The sequence below is a fragment of the Ranitomeya imitator genome, chromosome 6, assembly GCF_032444005.1.
Source record: "Ranitomeya imitator isolate aRanImi1 chromosome 6, aRanImi1.pri, whole genome shotgun sequence".
Lineage (NCBI taxonomy): Eukaryota > Metazoa > Chordata > Amphibia > Anura > Dendrobatidae > Ranitomeya > Ranitomeya imitator.
The window spans coordinates 196,669,318-196,686,444 of NC_091287.1; the positions used below are offsets into that span (position 1 = coordinate 196,669,318).

At 44.5% G+C, this 17,127-nt stretch overlaps 1 protein-coding gene across 1 annotated transcript in view; it reads left to right on the forward strand.

Annotated features, from left to right (window-relative positions):
- Positions 1-17,127, forward strand: part of TEX10 (testis expressed 10) — a 633,649-nt gene that overhangs the window by 454,840 nt on the left and 161,682 nt on the right. The window lies entirely within an intron of this gene.

Below are 17,127 nucleotides of genomic sequence, written 5' to 3' on the forward strand. Positions count from 1 at the left end.
TTAAATGTCCCTTATGTATCTTGATTTTTTATGACAAGTCTCATCTATTGATTCCGAGAGCTTGGGAGATGAAACAGAACAATCTTTGCATACTTTACTAAGCAGGCTTGCTAGTGTATCATCACACAGCCAAGTTCAATTATGGTCAGACAAATAAAACTTCCTGTCAAAAGATGTAGCCAATAGGAATTGAGACATGAGCAGAAATGTGAAACTTAGCCATTATTATTATTATTATACATTTTTATAGCGTCATTTAATCCATGGCGCTTTACATGTGAATACGGGGCAAATATAGACAAATACATTAAACATGAGCAAATAAGGCACACGGGTACACAAGGAGGGAGGACCGTGCCCGCGAGGGCTCACAGTCTGCAGGGGATGGGTGATGAAACCTAGGAGAGGGTAGGGCAGGTTGTGCGGCGGTTCAGTAACTAGACTAGTGACTAGAGAAAATAAAAGTTAGTACAGTGTAGTTTTAGGCATAGCGTAAAAAATAATTATATGCGTCTGGTAAATTTATAGGGAGGGGCATTAGAGTAGTGAACATCTATATTTTTTTGTTTAATACAACCTTTTTTTACATCTGATTTTTCTTTTCATTTTCTTTTTCTACATTTTATCTCTTTTTTTTTTTCTCTGTTTTTTTTTTATAAAATAAAGTGTACCCTATTACACAAGCCCCACATATTACATGTTTTTGCACCACTTCCACACACATACCAGGGGGTTTGGGAAAGGAAAAAAAAATGGCCCATTCGTCAGACACGGAGTTAGCCAGTGAGGAAGATCCCACATTCCTCTATTCCTCATCCTCCTACTACTCATCTAGCGAGGAAGGACCCCCAACAAGGCGCCCCTAGGACCCAGGCAACTCCTGCAGCAATCGATCTCATATGGATTGCACCCCCTGAAAATTATCAGCCTGTCATTCCGGATTTCATCGGCAACTCAGGAATCCAGTTTGACACCACTGGCTTCACTGAACTTAATTTCAAATTCTTTTACAGTGATGAAATAATAAAAAATGCTAAAAAAAAAAAAAAAAAAACTTACATAAGCATCCCATAGTTTTTAATGCATTCCACATTTTTTGTGCACATGCTGCATTTTTTTCCGCAGAAGAATCGCATTCCGAAAAAAAAACGCAGCATGTTCATTCTTTGTGCAGAATCGCGGCAATTCGCCATACCTAGGAATGCATTGATTAGCTTACTTCCCGCATGGGGCTATGCCCACCAAGCAGGAAGTAAGCGGATTATGTGCGGTTGGTACCCAGGGTGGAGGAGAGGAGACTCACCTCCAGGCCCTGGGAACCATATACCTGTAAAAAAAAAAAAAAAGAATTAAAATAAAAAATTGTGATATCACCTTCTGGCGGCCTCCGCAGCCCTCCCGCTCCTCGCGATGCTCCAGTTCCCAGCAATGCCCCGCGACAACGACCTGTGATGACGCAGCAGTCTCGCGTGATGCCACGTCATCTGGGGCCATTGCCGCGAGGCATCACTGGGAACGGGAGCTGCCGGGTGCATCGCGAGGTGCGAGAAGGCTGCGGGGGCCGCCAGAAGGCGAGAATATCATGATTTATTTATTTTATTATTTTTAACATTATTGCTTTTTACTATTGATGCTGCATAGGCAGGATCAATAGTAAAAAGTTGGTCACACTTGTCAAACACTATGTTTGACACGTGTGACCAACCTGTCAATTAGTTTTCCAAGCGATGCTACAGATCACTTCGAAAACGCTCGCATTTGGCAAGCTAATTACGCTTGCAAAACGCTAGTGTTTAGTGGGAATATGCATGCCAATTCTGCATGCGTATTTCCCGCAGCAGGGAGTTGCAGAATAGCTGCAGAAATTTGAGGCAATTCTGCAACGTGTGCAAATAGCCTGACTCTAGCCATCCAGTTGTTATTTTATCACCATGAAACAGGAGTTATGAGACAAGATGGATACACAAAGACAAAATGGAGTATGTTTACTCTCAAAGATAACTATATAATAACTTTTTTTTTCGATTGTTCCAGCTTAAGATTGACATATTGAAATAGTCTTAAATTGCTGTGTATCTAGGGCCCAATTCATTAAAGAAATTATACCAGAATTCCGGTGTAAATCACTTTGAAACATTGACGAGTTACTGCCAAATTTGCAACTTGGTGTCTTCACGCCAGCAAAAATGGGTAGAGATGGGGAGCGATAGGAGTGTGATGCAACAGCTTGCCAAATTAATGTCGAGATGTGGCATCCCTTACATCAGAAAAATTGCTTTAGGGCTCTTCCACATGTCTTGATATTTCTGGTAGTGTTGAAACCAGTACCGGAGATGTCCGTGTGTTTCATACGCGTGGCAACCATCTGCCTCATCAGTATCACACTTACCAAATCCTGAGAAAACAAAATAGATGGTAGGTATCACTCAACTGTGTAGGTGGGTGCTGTGAAGTATGACAGAAAGTCACATAAATTGAACATAATAAGCTTCTGCACTCAAGGTTGCAATAAAATGAAAATTTATATGTAGACATGAATTACAGACATTAAGCCAACGTTGTGGCCCGTTTGTGGCCTTTATCAAGTTAAGTCCATAGAACGCAAAATACAAAAATGAATAAATAAAAACTGAGAAAATACATCCTATACAGTGGAAAATATATACAGCAGTTTACATGCAGAACCTAAGAGCTGCTAGAATCATATCAAGAACAAAGATATACAGGCATAATAGAAGCAGAAAAAAGGACAAATGGCCTTGAGGAAGCTCAAAGATGGAGGAGGTATGCAGGGTATGCGGTTGGCTCCAAAATAGAGGGTATGCACATTAGGTGCTCTCTAATATAAAAAAGACAAAATGTATTAGTATATAAAATAAGAGGTCAAAATGAGTATGAAAATCAATGAAAACAAGAAAATTAAAATGAAAAGTTTAAAAAAAAAATACGGTAATTGAAAAAAGACAATATAATGTTCAAAGGAGAATGCTGAACTCTATCAGGGAACATGACCATGGACTGGCAATGGGGGTTTGAGAGGTTTTTAACTATAAGTTAAAAATTGTTATAAGTTAAAGTGGAATGCAGGAAGTACCAGGGAGGGATATTGTAGGTACTGTAACAGGACGTCAGGATCTAGTTCTCCTTGCTGCTGGGAAGAGATATAGAGTAAGTTTGAGAGCGTCCATTTATAGCATGTGTGGGGCCATGGTCTGCGGATTGGTCATGTGACAAGCTACATGACTGGAGTAAGGAGCGGTGGCCGTGTGAGGTAGTACGCTTGCGTGCTTTGTGAAGCAGCCTTAATACACCCACAAGGTCCCGTGTCGAACCTGCGCAAGTGCCGAGCAGTGGCGCAGGTCGAGTGAAGTTTAGTGTACTGGGGGAGATTGAGGAGCTGGAAAAAAGTATATGCGTGGAGTAGACAATGAAAAGGACTATTATTATACAGGAAAATTCTGAGCAACATTCTTATATGGATGAGGAGTGGATTGAAGGAATGAAGGAAAAAAGCGGAGGGAGTTTAAAAAAAAAAACAGAAAAAATGAAGAACAGATAATGAAAAATAGCCTAAAATAAAAATGGAAAAATTAAAATACAATTTTAAATATAATAGAGGTAAAGAAAAAAGTTATAATTTGTATAAAAATAATTACTGAGAGGGAAAATAACTCAAATATAAAGTGAAATATATGAAAAAAATAATCTGGATAATAAAAAGGAAAAAAGCATATACAGAATGGGAGGGATAGGGCTATGCAACAGCACATGTGAAAAAGACTTGTGTATATTAATAGATCATAAACTGAACACGTCAACAGTGTGATGCAGCAGCAAAAAAGGCAGATACAATTCTGGGATGAATTAACAGAAGCATACAGACTCTAGATCACATGAAGTCATTATTGCCTTCTACTCCTCTTTAATCAGACCTCATTCCTCTTTGGTCAGACCTCATCTGGAATAATGTGTCCCATTTTGGGCACCACATTTTAACCCCTTCAAGATGCAGCAACCCTTTTTCTTTTTTTGTGTTTTCGTTTTTCGCTCCCCTCCTTTCCAGAGCCATAACTTTATTTTTATTCGGACTCCCATGACAGCACTACGAGAGAGGATCCGCCCTTCAGGAACAGGAAACCTACAGATACAAAAGGGCGGCACCTCTCCCCATGCATCAGTTGGTTTCCTGTTCCTGGAGGGACTGGATCCTACAAGAAGATTGCTAGCAGATTCCAGGCCGGCCGGACCGATTCGGGTAGCGAGGGGGTCTCCTACCTCGGCCGGTGCGGGGTACCTGAAGCAGACACGGTGGCTCTGGCAGGGCTGCACGGCAGTGTCTGATCAGCGTGGAGCGGTCGCCAGGGGGTGTCCGGTCTCCGGAAGCCGCGCGTGGTATGTATAAAGGTCCTCCTCCCTTGGGGGGGTCGGCAGCATTGTGGGGGCGCCCTCGGAGTCTCCCGGCATGGTCTCGGCGTCCCACGCTGTTCACAGCGCTGACAGGAAGCGCTGTGGACTAGGGGTGACGTCGGGGGGCGGAGCCGGCGGTGTCTTCCGGGTCGCGGAGCTTCTGCGCATGCGCAGGAGCTCCAAGATGGCGGCGCCCACCGGTAAATGTGCGCCGATCACCCTCAGGTGTCGGCTGATCCCCTGCAGCTGCGGGGGGGGGGGTGGAAAGTGGCTACAAGCGCGGCATAATTACGCTGGCCGAAGGAGGGGCTATATATCGGCTCCAGGTGCGCGATCCTTGCTCCTGGTCTCCAAACTGAAGATGGAGTCTGATCAGGATCAGCAGCCTCTGCTGCTGGATGAAGTGCCTCAGAAATCCATGGAGAAGGATCGTGAGAAAAAGAGCGATGGGTCTGGCCGCAGAAGCTCCTCCAGACAGGGGTCTGGAGCATCAGCCAGAAAAGATCCCCCTCGTACTTCGGTATCTTCTGGGTGTGGGGCAGCCACTGGTAAGTGACCTTCGAGAAAGTTCACTTAGTGACTAGTGTCCCCTCATATGTTTTGTGCAGGGAAAGAAAAGCGTCAGTAAGGCGAAGCATAGGGAGTGTGCCATCTGCGGGGTCCCCTTGCCTGACTCACACCCTAAAAAACTATGTGACCCCTGTATCCAGCAGACGGTGAGGTCCTGGAAGGAGGGGAGGGGGTATAGCATGTAGATCTTACATTCTAGTCTACCTTACTTATCCCCTTAGGTAGCAGAAGAGTCCTCTTCTATTGCGGCCAGTCTAAAGGAAATGGTTAGAATGGAGGTCAAGCAGTCCATTAAGAACCTTTCACAGACAGGAGGCTCTAAGCAAAAAACTCAGTGGGCATCTGATTCGTCTGTGGATAAGGACAGGAGCAAGGAATCGGACGATTCAGCAGCTTCATCCTCCTCTTCGGAAGAAGACGCTGCTCGGTTTTGCCTACCCATAGAGAGGATAGACAAATTAATAAAGGCGGTCAGAGGCACAATGGGTATAACAGAACCCAAGCCTCAACTATCTAAAGAACAAATGATGTTCAGCGGGTTAGAACAGAAAAAGCGCAGAGTCTTTCCTTTAAATGAGAAAATACAGGAACTTATCAACAGGGAGTGGAGAAAACCAGAGAGAAAAGGCTCCTTACCACCTGCGCAGAAACGTCGGTACCCTTTTGATGACCCAGCAGTGGGTAGCTGGGAGAAGGCCCCAAAGCTGGATGCAGCAATTGCCAAGGTAGCAAAGCGATCCTCTCTCCCGTTTGAGGATATGGGGACACTTAAAGACCCCCTGGATAGGAAAGTGGATACCTTCCTAAAGGGAACCTGGGAGATGGCAGCCGGCTCCTTAAGACCTGCGGTGGCGTCAACCTGCACGGCAAGGTCAATGATGGTCTGGCTGGACCAGTTGGAGACCCAATTAAAACAGGGGGCCTCTAGAGATTCCATACTCTCAGCGTTACCAATAATCCAGGAGGGGGCGGCTTTTTTATCGGACGCCTCAATTGACTCCGTAAAGTTGGCAGCTAGAGCAGCAGGACTTTCTAATGCTGCAAGGAGAGCCCTATGGCTGAAATGTTGGCCGGGGGATATGCAGGCGAAAGCAAAGCTCTGCGCTATCCCTTGTAAAGGCGAGTATCTATTTGGGCCTACCCTGGATGAGCTCCTGGAGAAGGCAGGGGATGATAAGAAAAAGTTTCCCAATCTTTTCACTCCATATCGCCGTCCCTTCAACAAAAGAAGGTTCAATCGGGGAGGAAGGCGCACCTTCTCACCGGGTAGGATCGTTCCAGATGGGATGATAAGCGAAAAAGAGGCACAGGTCTCATGTTTCGCCGTAACCCGACGGAAAACAAAAAACAAGACCAATGACTGGCAATCCCGGTGGGAGGGAGACTGTCGCATTTCTCGGCAGAGTGGTCAAAAATCACAAACAGTGTTTGGATAAAAGACACTGTTTCCCATGGTCTCAGACTTGAGTTTGTCCATACCCCACGGGACAAATTCCAGTTAACACCCTGGCGTTCATCTCCCACTGAACAATTTGCCTTAGAAGAGGAAGTGAGGACTCTTTGCTCCAAAAATGTTTTGATTGAAGTGCCGTATTCTCAGGCAGGGAAGGGGTTCTACTCTCCCCTTTTCCTAATTCAAAAACCGGATATGTCTTATAGGACCATTATAAACCTTAAGGGTCTCAATAAGTTTTTGGTAAAACATACCTTCAAAATGGAGTCCATCAATTCGACAATAAAAATGCTTTTCAACAATTGTTTTATGGTAGTAGTGGATTTGAAAGATGCCTACTATCATGTACCCATTCACGCTGATTTCCAACAATACCTAAGGGTAGCAGTACTAATGGGGGGTAGGATTCAACATTTTCAGTTCAGGGCACTTCCCTTCGGGATAACTTCTGCTCCTAGAGTGTTCACTAAAATAATCGCTGAAGTCATGGCACATTTAAGAGAATCAAATGTCCTTATAATTCCCTACTTGGATGATTTCCTCATTGTAGGGAACTCAGTAGATCACTGTCTGTCACAATGGGAGGTTACTAAAGCCAAGCTAGAACACCTGGGTTGGATCATAAACTTCGAAAAATCTAAGTTACAGCCCCTAAATATTCAAAAGTTCCTGGGTCTAATGTTGGATTCAGTGACACAACAGTGTCTCCTCCCTATAGAAAAAATAGATCTAATTCAAATGTATGCGTTAAAAACAATCAATACACCTTCCATGACACTTAGGCAAGCAATGTCTCTACTTGGGTCACTCACATCTTGCATTCCAGCAGTTAAGTGGGCTCAGTTCCACACCAGATCCCTACAGAGAGAAGTCTTGTTCCATGACAGAGCCTTGGGAGGCGCGTTAAATGGGAAAATAACGTTAGGGCCAACCACGCTAAATTCCCTTAGGTGGTGGTCAGATAAAAAGAATTTATCAGCGGGGGTTCCCTGGATAGTAAATGTGTCCCGGGTGATAACCACAGATGCCAGCTCTTCAGGGTGGGGAGCCTACATGGGGGACATGGTGGTCCAGGGACAATGGGAACCCTTCACAACATTCTCATCCAACCAAAGGGAGTTGTTGGCGGTTGAATTGGCTGTTAAAAAATTCCTCATATATCTGCAGGGCCAGCACGTCAGAATTCTGTCGGACAACAGAGTTGCAGTCGCTTACATAAACCGGCAAGGGGGAACTCGTTCCGAGACATTGATGCAAATCACGGATCGATTGTTCCAGGTGGCAGAGCACAATTTTCTATCTTTGACGGCTCTCCACATCAAAGGAAAGGAAAATGTGGCAGCAGATTTCCTCAGCCGAAACGTGTTAAGACAAGGAGAGTGGTCTCTCAACAAAGACATTTTCAATCTGATCGTCTGCAGATGGGGTCAACCAGTGGTAGACCTGTTCGCCACCAGAAACAACAGAAAAGTAAAACTTTTTTGCTCGCTAAATCCCAGGGAGAATCCCTTGGCGGTGGACGCGTTTCTGATAAAATGGGATTTTCCACTGGCCTATGCTTTCCCACCACTGAACCTGATACCTCTAGTGGTGAGGAAAATCAGGGAAGATCGAGCGAAAGTCATCCTTATCGCCCCCTTTTGGCCCAGAAGAACCTGGTTTGCCTGGCTCAAGACAATGTCTGTATCGGTTCCCTGGGTACTACCAGAGATCCCGAACCTGCTTTCTCAGGGACCGATCTCCCATCCACAAGTGGCAGCGCTCCATTTAACGGCGTGGAGTTTGAACGGTCACTATTAGTGGGGAAAGGCTTCTCTCCAAATTTAGTCGAGACACTCCTAAAGAGTAGAAAGCAAATAACTACAAAAATCTACTCTAGAACTTGGAGGAAGTTCTTGTCTTGTTCAAGATTTGACATCCGAGACGGGGTACCAATACAACAAATTTTAGAGTTCCTACAGAGGGGTCTCGAGTTAAAACTCTCAACTAGTACCCTTAGAGTACAGGTCTCAGCTCTGGGTGCCCTGTTTTCATGCAATATAGCTAACAATTATTGGATAGCGAGGTTTATGAAGGCAGTTAGTAGATCTAGACCGGTATATAAGGATAGAACAAGTTCCATGGGATTTAAATTTAGTTCTGTCCTCTCTAACAAAACCCCCCTTTGAACCTCTGCAAGAGGCCTCGATCAAAATGTTGACGCTTAAGACAGCCTTCCTGATTGCCATAACCTCAGCTCGCAGGATAGGGGATATCCAGGCACTTTCTAGAGCTCCTCCATACACAGAAATCTTATCAGACAGAGTAGTCCTTAGACCAGACCCGGCATATCTGCCGAAGGTAGCGACACGTTTCCATAGATCACAGGAGATCGTTTTGCCATCCTTTATTCCTAATCCCTCTAATCCTAAAGAGCAGGAGCTTCATACGTTAGACGTTAGGAGATCTCTCCTTCAGTATATCTCAGCCACTGATAATTGGAAAAAAGATGGAGCACTGTTTCTTTCCTTCCAAGGTCCAAGGAAAGGATTTAGAGTGTCAAAATATTCACTAGCCAAATGGATTAGGGAAACTATCTCTCTAGCTTATACAGCAGGTGGGGGGCCAGCTCCGCAGAATCTAAAGGCACATTCCACCCGGGCCATGGCGTCATCCTGGGCAGAGAGATCTGGAGTGTCAGTGGAGCAAATATGTAAGGCGGCCACTTGGTCATCTCCTTCCACTTTCTTTAAACACTATCGGTTGGATTTGGGGTCCTCCTCTGATCTCTCCTTTGGGTTAAGGGTGCTACAGACTATAGTCCCTCCCTAAGGTAGCTTACATCTCTGTAAATCTCTCGTAGTGCTGTCATGGGAGTCCGAATAAAGCATTAAGCTACTTACTGGTAGCGGCATTTTTCGGAGGCCCATGACAGCACCCTTAGTTCCCTCCCTATTCACGTGGGGGTAGCACTTCCTATAGTGTATATAATGATAGATTTCACGAGTGGTATCTAGTTCGATACAATGGATTGTTTTGTATATAAACTGTATATAATGTATATTTGTGTACCACTAACCGCGGTAGTCCTCTCAAGCTCTGAAATACAACTGATGCATGGGGAGAGGTGCCGCCCTTTTGTATCTGTAGGTTTCCTGTTCCGGAAGGGCGGATCCTCTCTCGTAGTGCTGTCATGGGCCTCCGAAAAATGCCGCTACCAGTAAGTAGCTTAATGCTTTCCTTCAATATAGCCATGTGAAGGCTTATTTCTTGTGGGATGAGTTGTACTCTTGAATGACACCATTGGTTTTACCATGTCTTGTACTAGAAAACGGGAAAAAGTTGCAAGTGTGGTGAAATAGCAAAAAAAGTGCAATCCCACACTTTTTTTTTGTTTGGCTTTTTTGCTAGGTTCACTAAATGATAAAACTGACCTGCCATTGTGATTCTCCAGGTCATTACGTGTTCATAGACACCAAACATGTGTAGGTTCTCTTTTATCTAAGTGGTTAAAAAAAAAAATCCAAAGTTTGCTTTAAAAAAAAAAAAGTGCAATTTTCCCATACACGTAGCATCTCCATTTTTCATGAGGGCTTATTTTTTGAGTGCCGAGCTGACTTTTTAATAATACCACGTTTGTGCAGATACTTTCTTTTGATCGCCCGTTATTGCATTTTAATGCAATATCGCAGCGACCAAAAAAAGGAATTTTGGCGTTGAGATTTTTTTTTCGCTACGCCATTTAGCAATCAGGTTAATCCTTTATTTTATTGATATATTGATAGATCGGACGATTCCGAACTCTGCGATACCAAATATGTGTAGGTTTGATATTTTTTTTATTTTTATTTTGATTGGGGGGAAAGGGAAGTGACTTGAACTGTTATATTTTTTTTATTTTTTTATATTTTTAAACACTTTTTTTTTTTAATTTTGGCATGCTTGAATAGCCTCCATGGAAGGCTAGAAGCATCCACTACATACAGATCACCTATATGCAGCAGAGTTACAGGCTTTGTATGAGCGCCGACCACAGGGTGGCGCTCATAGCAGTCTACCATCAACAACAATAAAGGTCTCGAGAAGACTTCTGGTTGTGATGGCAACGCACCAATGACCCCCGATCACGTGACGGGGGTCAGCGGTGCACGTACTTCCGGCCGTGCGGCCGCAGCGCTTGTTGACAGCGGCATTTAACTAGTTAATGGGCATGTGCGGATCACGCCTATTGCAGGCACATGTCAGCTGTTGAAAACAGCTGACGTGTCGCAGCTTTGAGGTGGGCTCACCGCCGGAGCCCACCTCAAAGCGGGGCATACTGCCAGCTGACTTACTATTCCGTCAGCTGGCAGAAAGGGGTTTAGGGCATAAAAATTAAAAGTTTGAAAATTGCTAAATTTTCGCCAAATTTCAGATTTTTTTCACAAATAAACGCAAGTCATATAGAAGAAATCTTACCACTATCAGGAAGTACAATATGTCACCAAAAATCTTCTCATAATCAGTGGGATCTGTTGAAGCGTTAGTTATTACCTCATAAAGGGAAAGTGCGCAAAATTAAAAAAAAATGGCTTGGTCACAAAGGTGAAAACAGGCTTCGGAGTCAAGGGTTTTAACAGAAAAGATACTGTACCCAAAATATTGATAGCATTCAGTTTTGCAAAATGGATTGCTGAAGCCATCAGGTTTTCTTTCCACTGGAGCTAAGGGGCCTAAGCCAATCACTAGCAAATAGCCAGTCCTCCAATAAATGTTACTGTTGGCACAATGCAGTTAGGCTATGTTTCCACGGTCAGGAAACCTTCAGGATTTGCTGCAGATTGGACGCTGCATACAGCCATAGCGTCTAATCTGAAGCGTCCAGATGTTAAAGCAATAGTGGAGGGGATTTTATGAAATCCCATCTCCAGTATGCGTGCAGGGCCGCATCCAGCGGTCGTGCGTAAACGGACATGCGGCGCGTTTTTTCAGATCGCAGCATGTCTATTTCTCTTGCGGAGACGCTCCATCTCCGCAAGGTAAATAACTCAGTCTATGAATACGATGCGGTGATTCCGCATGTGTTCAATGACCACATCCGTAATCACCGTGCATACAGCAGGGGCAGTGCTTTGGACGGAGCGGGGTATCCGCTGCGTCCAAAGCGCAGAGTCCTGAACGTGGAGATATAACCTTAGGCAGGTAAAGTTTTCCTGGCTTTAGCCAAATCCTGGTTCAGACTGCCAGATAGATATGTCCAGTGGCAGATACTGTCCAGTGGCAGTGATGTTTACTCTACTGAAAGGCATGCATGCTGCTGCTCAGCCATGGAAACCTATGCCTTGAAACATCCGGCACACTGTTTGTGTATAGATGTTAATGCCAGAGAAGGTTTGGAACTCAGTTTGTAGTTTAATGACTTATTCACCATGTGACCTCATCACTTGGTGAATTTGCTATGCTACCTTATTGTGTCTGTGACTTTGTGGCTCAGTTGCCCTGATTCCTAAATGCTTTCTCATTAATATCATGTACATACAGTTAGGTCCATATATATTTGGACAGACATTTTTCTAATTTTGGTTATAGACATTACCACAATTAATTTTAAACAAAACAATTCCGATGCAGTTGAAGTTCAGACTTTCAGCTTTCATTTGAGGGTATCCACATTAAAATTGGATGAAGGGTTTAGGAGTTTCAGCTCCTTAACATGTGCCACCCTGTTTTTAAAGGGACCAAAAGTATTTGGACAAATTCAATAATTTAACCCCTTTCTGCCATTGGACGTACTATTCCGTCCATGTGGGGTGGGCCCTACTTCCCAAGAACGGAACAGTACGTCCAGTGCGATCAGCCGCGCTCACGGGGGGATCGTGGCCGGGTGTCAGCTGCCTATCGCAGCTGACATCTAGCACTATGTGCCTGGAGCGGTCACGAACCACCCCCGGCACAATAACCCCCGACACACTGCGATCAAACATGATCGCAGTGTTCCGGCGGTATAGTGAAGCATGGCGCAGGGAGGGGGCTCCCTGCGTGCTTCCCTGAGACCCCCGGAGCAACGCGATGTGATCGTGTTGTTCCGAGGGTCTCTTACCTCCTTCCTCCCTGCAGAAGGCCCGAATCCAAAATGGCCGCGGCATCCGGGTCCTGCAGGGAGGTGGCTTCACAGCGCCTGCTCAGAGCAGGCGCCAGGAAGCCCCCCTGATGTGCACGTCAGATCGCTGATCTGACACAGTGCACAGCAAAGTGTCAGATCAGCGATCGGTCACTTTACTGTGATGTCCCCCCCTGGGGCAAAGTAAAAAAAAAAAAAAATTTCCATGTGTAAAAAAAAAAAAAAAAATTCCTAAATAAATAAAAAAATATATATATTATTTCAATAAATACATTCCTTTATCTAAATAAAAAAAAAAAAAAAAAAAGTACACATATTTACTATCGCCGCGTCCGTAACGACCCGACCTATAAAACTGTCCCACTAGTTAACCCCTTCAGTGAACACCGTAAAAAAAAGAGGCAAAAAATAACGCTTTATTATCATACCGCCGAACAAAAAGTGAAATAACACGCGATTAAAAAGACGGATATACCGGTAAATAACCATGGCACCGCTGAAAACGGCATCTTGTCCCGCAATAAATGAGCCGCCATAAAGCATTTTAAGGATAGCTTACATGATATTATAGTTGAGATCCTGTTTAATATTATTTCCTTCTATATGCCATACAGCATCATCAGCGAAAAAATAAAAAAGTTATAGTCATCAGAATAAAGCGATGCAAAAATAATTATTTTTTCTATAAAATAGTTTTTATCGTATAAAAGCGACAAAACATAAAAAATGATATAAATGAGGTATTGCTGTAATCGTACTGACCTGAAGAATATAGCTGATTTTTGGGTATTCTGCCTTACAAAAATCGGAATAAAAAGCGATCAAAAAAGTCACGTGCCCGAAAATCTTACGAATAAAAACGTCAACTCGTCCCGCAAAAAATAAGACCTCACATGACTCTGTGGACCAAAATATGGAAAAATTATAGCTTTCAAAATGTGGTAACGCAAAAAAAATATTTTTTGCAATAAAAAGTGTCTTTTAGTGTGTGACTGCTGCCAATCATAAAAATCCGCTAGAAAACCCGCTATAAATAGTAAATCAAACCCCCCTTCATCACCCCCTTAGTTAGGGAAAAATTAAAAAATTAAGAAAATGTATTTATTTCCATTTTCCCGTTAGGGTTAGGGCTACAGTTAGGGTTGGGGCTAGGGTTAGGGCTACAGTTAGGGTTGGGGCTAAAGTTAGGGTTAGGGTTTGGATTACATTTACGGTTGGGAATAGGGTTGGGATTAGGGTTAGGGGTGTGTCAGGGTTAGGGGTGTGGTTAGGGTTACCGTTGAGATTAGGGTTAGGGGTGTGTTTGGTTTAGGGTTTCAGTTATAATTGGGGGGTTTCCACTGTTTAGGCACATCAGGGGCTCTCCAAATGCGACATGGCGTCCGATCTCAATTCCAGCCAATTCTGCGTTGAAAAAGTAAAACAGTGCTCCTTCTCTTCCGAGCTCTCCCGTGCGCCCAAACAGGGGTTCACCCCAACATATGGGGTATCAGCGTACTCAGGACAAATTGGACAACAACTTTTGGGGTCCAATTTCTCCTGTTACCCTTGTGAAAATAAAAACTTGGGGGCTAAAAAATCTTTTGTGGAATTTTTTTTTTATTTTCACGACTCTGCGTTATAAACTTCTGTGAAGCACTTGGGCATTCAAAGTTCTCACCACACATCTAGATAAGTTCCTCAGGGGGTCTAGTTTCCAAAATGGGGTCACTTGTGGGGGGTTTCTACTGTTTAGGTACATCAGGGGCTCTGCAAACGCAACATAACGCCCGCAGACCATTCTATCAAAGTCTGCATTCCAAAACTGCGCTCCTTCCCTTCCGAGCACTGCCTTGCGCCCAAACAGTGGTCAACCCCCCCCCCCCCCCACACACACACAAACACACACACACACACACACACACATGGGGTACCAGCATACTCAGAACAAATTGGACAACTACTTTTGGGGTCCAATTTCTCTTGTTACCCTTGTGAAAATAAAAACTTGGGGGCTAAAAAATCTTTTTTTGTGGAAAAAAAATATTTATTTTCACGGCTCTGCATTATAAACTGTAGTGAAACACTTGGGGGTTCAAAGCTCTCACAACACATCTAGATGAGTTCCTTAGGGGGTCTACTTACCAAAATGGTGTCACTTTTGGGGGGTTTCAATGTTTAGGCACATCAGTGGCTCTCCAAACGCAACATGGCGTCCCCATCTCAATTCCAGTCAATTTTGCATTGAAGTCAAATGGCGCTCCTTCCCCTCCGAGCTCTGCCATGCGCCCAACAGTGGTTTACCCCCACATATGGGGTATCAGCGTACTCAGGACAAATTGTACAACAACTTTTGGGGTCCAATTTCTTCTCTTACCCTTGGGAAAATAAAAAATTGGGGGCGAAAAGATCATTTTTGTGAAAAAATATGATTTTTTATTTTTACGGCTCTGCATTATAAACTTCTGTGAATCACTTAATGGGTCAAAGTGCTCACCACACATCTAGGTAAGTTCCTTAGGGGGTCTACTTTCCAAAATGGTGTCACTTGTGGGGGGTTTCAATGTTTAGGCACATCAGTGGCTCTCCAAACGCAACATGTCGTCCCATCTCAATTCCAGTCAATTTTGCATTGAAAAGTCAAATGGCGCTCCTTCACTTCCGAGCTCTGCCATGTGCCCAAACAGTGGTTTACCCCCACATATGGGGTATCGGCGTACTCAGGACAAATTGTTCAACAACCTTTGGGGTCCATTTTCTCCTATTACCCTTGATAAAATAAAACAAATTGGAGCTGAAGTAAATTTTTTGTGAAAAAAAGTTAAATGTTCATTTTTATTTAAACATTCCAAAAATTCCTGTGAAACACCTGAAGGGTTAATAAACTTCTTGAATGTGGTTTTGAGCACCTTGAGGGGTGCAGTTTTTAGAATGGTGTCACACTTGGTTATTTTCCATCATATAGACTCCTCAAAACGACTTCAAATAAGATGTGGTCCCAGAAAAAAAATGAGAAATTGCTGGTTGTGACGATCCGTACAAAAACAAAAGTGGACCCTCTGGACCGTGACGACGATCCCCTCACGGACGACCTAGCCAGATGGACCGCCCCCTATGCAGGGAGCATTGGGGGCAGGCCCGTGAGGGACTATCGCCACGGAAGCTGGAAGACCTAGATGGAAAAAGCACGAGAAAATGGACTGGCAGGAGCGGAAGGGATCACAGGATAGGTGGATAATGCTGCACTGCAGCAACAGTGGAAATGGCGAGAGCACTGCAGAAACCAAGGGACTAACCAGGTACGCGGAGACACAGGGAGAGACGGGAACACGCCAAAGACACAGGAACAGACGAGGTGCCGTAGAGACACAAGGACCAACAGGGATACGGCAGAGACACAGGAACTGGCGTGGTACTGCAGAGACTCAGGGACAGACGGGAACACCACAGGGACACTGGAACTGGCTAGATACTGTGGAAAAAGGAGAGACCCAAAGTCAGAGAGCATAGAATGCACGGGGGGACCACGGGCGACCAAGAGCACAAAAGAGCACAAATGAGCATCAGGCACAGATGGGCGACAGGAAGCGGTATACATACCGGCGCGAAGAACACTTCCGGGTAATGGTCCTCCAGGGGAATAGAGAGGATGAGAAGGAGCGCCCAGCAAGAGGATCAGAAGTGCGCACGCGCAGTGCTGAATCTGGCATGTGCGTGCGCCCGACGAACATCAGAGGTCGGGAGCAAGTGCAGAGAGGAAGACACGTCAGGAGAGGATGCGTGACGGAACGCCGAAGACAGTTGAGTATGAGTGGGCGGAGCTGGCGGCGGCATAACAGTACCCCCATCCTTAAGTCTCCTCTTACCCTTAAGGCTGGAAAGAAACCTAGCCAAAATTCGAGGAGCCTGAATGTTTTCCCGTGGCTCCCAGGACCTCTCCTCAGGCCCAAAACCCTTCCAGTCCACCGAAAACAAAGTTCTACCCCTACATCTTTTCATGGCCAAAATATCCTTTATCTCAAAAATATTGTCCGCAGAAACCGATGACGGTGAAGACGAGGTCGAGGCATGAAACTGATTAAAAACCACAGGTTTAAGGAGAGAAACATGAAAAGAATTGGGAATAAGAGAGGCAGGTAACTTGTGTTTGTAAGAAACATTGTTAATACGTGCCAAGACCTCAAAAGGACCAATGTAGCGAGGACCCAGTTTGTGCGAAGGAATTTTGAGGCGAATAAATTTAGACGAACGCCAGACCTTATCACCAGGATGGAATACAGGAGAATAGAGACGCCTTTTATCCGCATGTCTCTTCATCCTAAGCTGAGCAAATTCGAGAGCCAGACACTGGAGAATTCCCTAGACAGTAGATCCGCCGCTGGCACAGAAGAGACAGGCGGAAACGGTAGAGGAAGTCCAGGATGTTGTCCATAAACGATAAAAAATAGAGACTTGGTAGAGGCTTCACTGGTATGATTATTATAAGAAAATTCGGCCCATGGTAGTAAGTCGAACCAATCATCTTGATGAGCATTGGAGAAATGCTGGAGATAAGTCACCAGAATTTGATTAGTACGCTCCACTTGGCCATTGGATTGATAGGCCGAAGAAAAGTCAAGGGAGATGTTCATCGACTTAC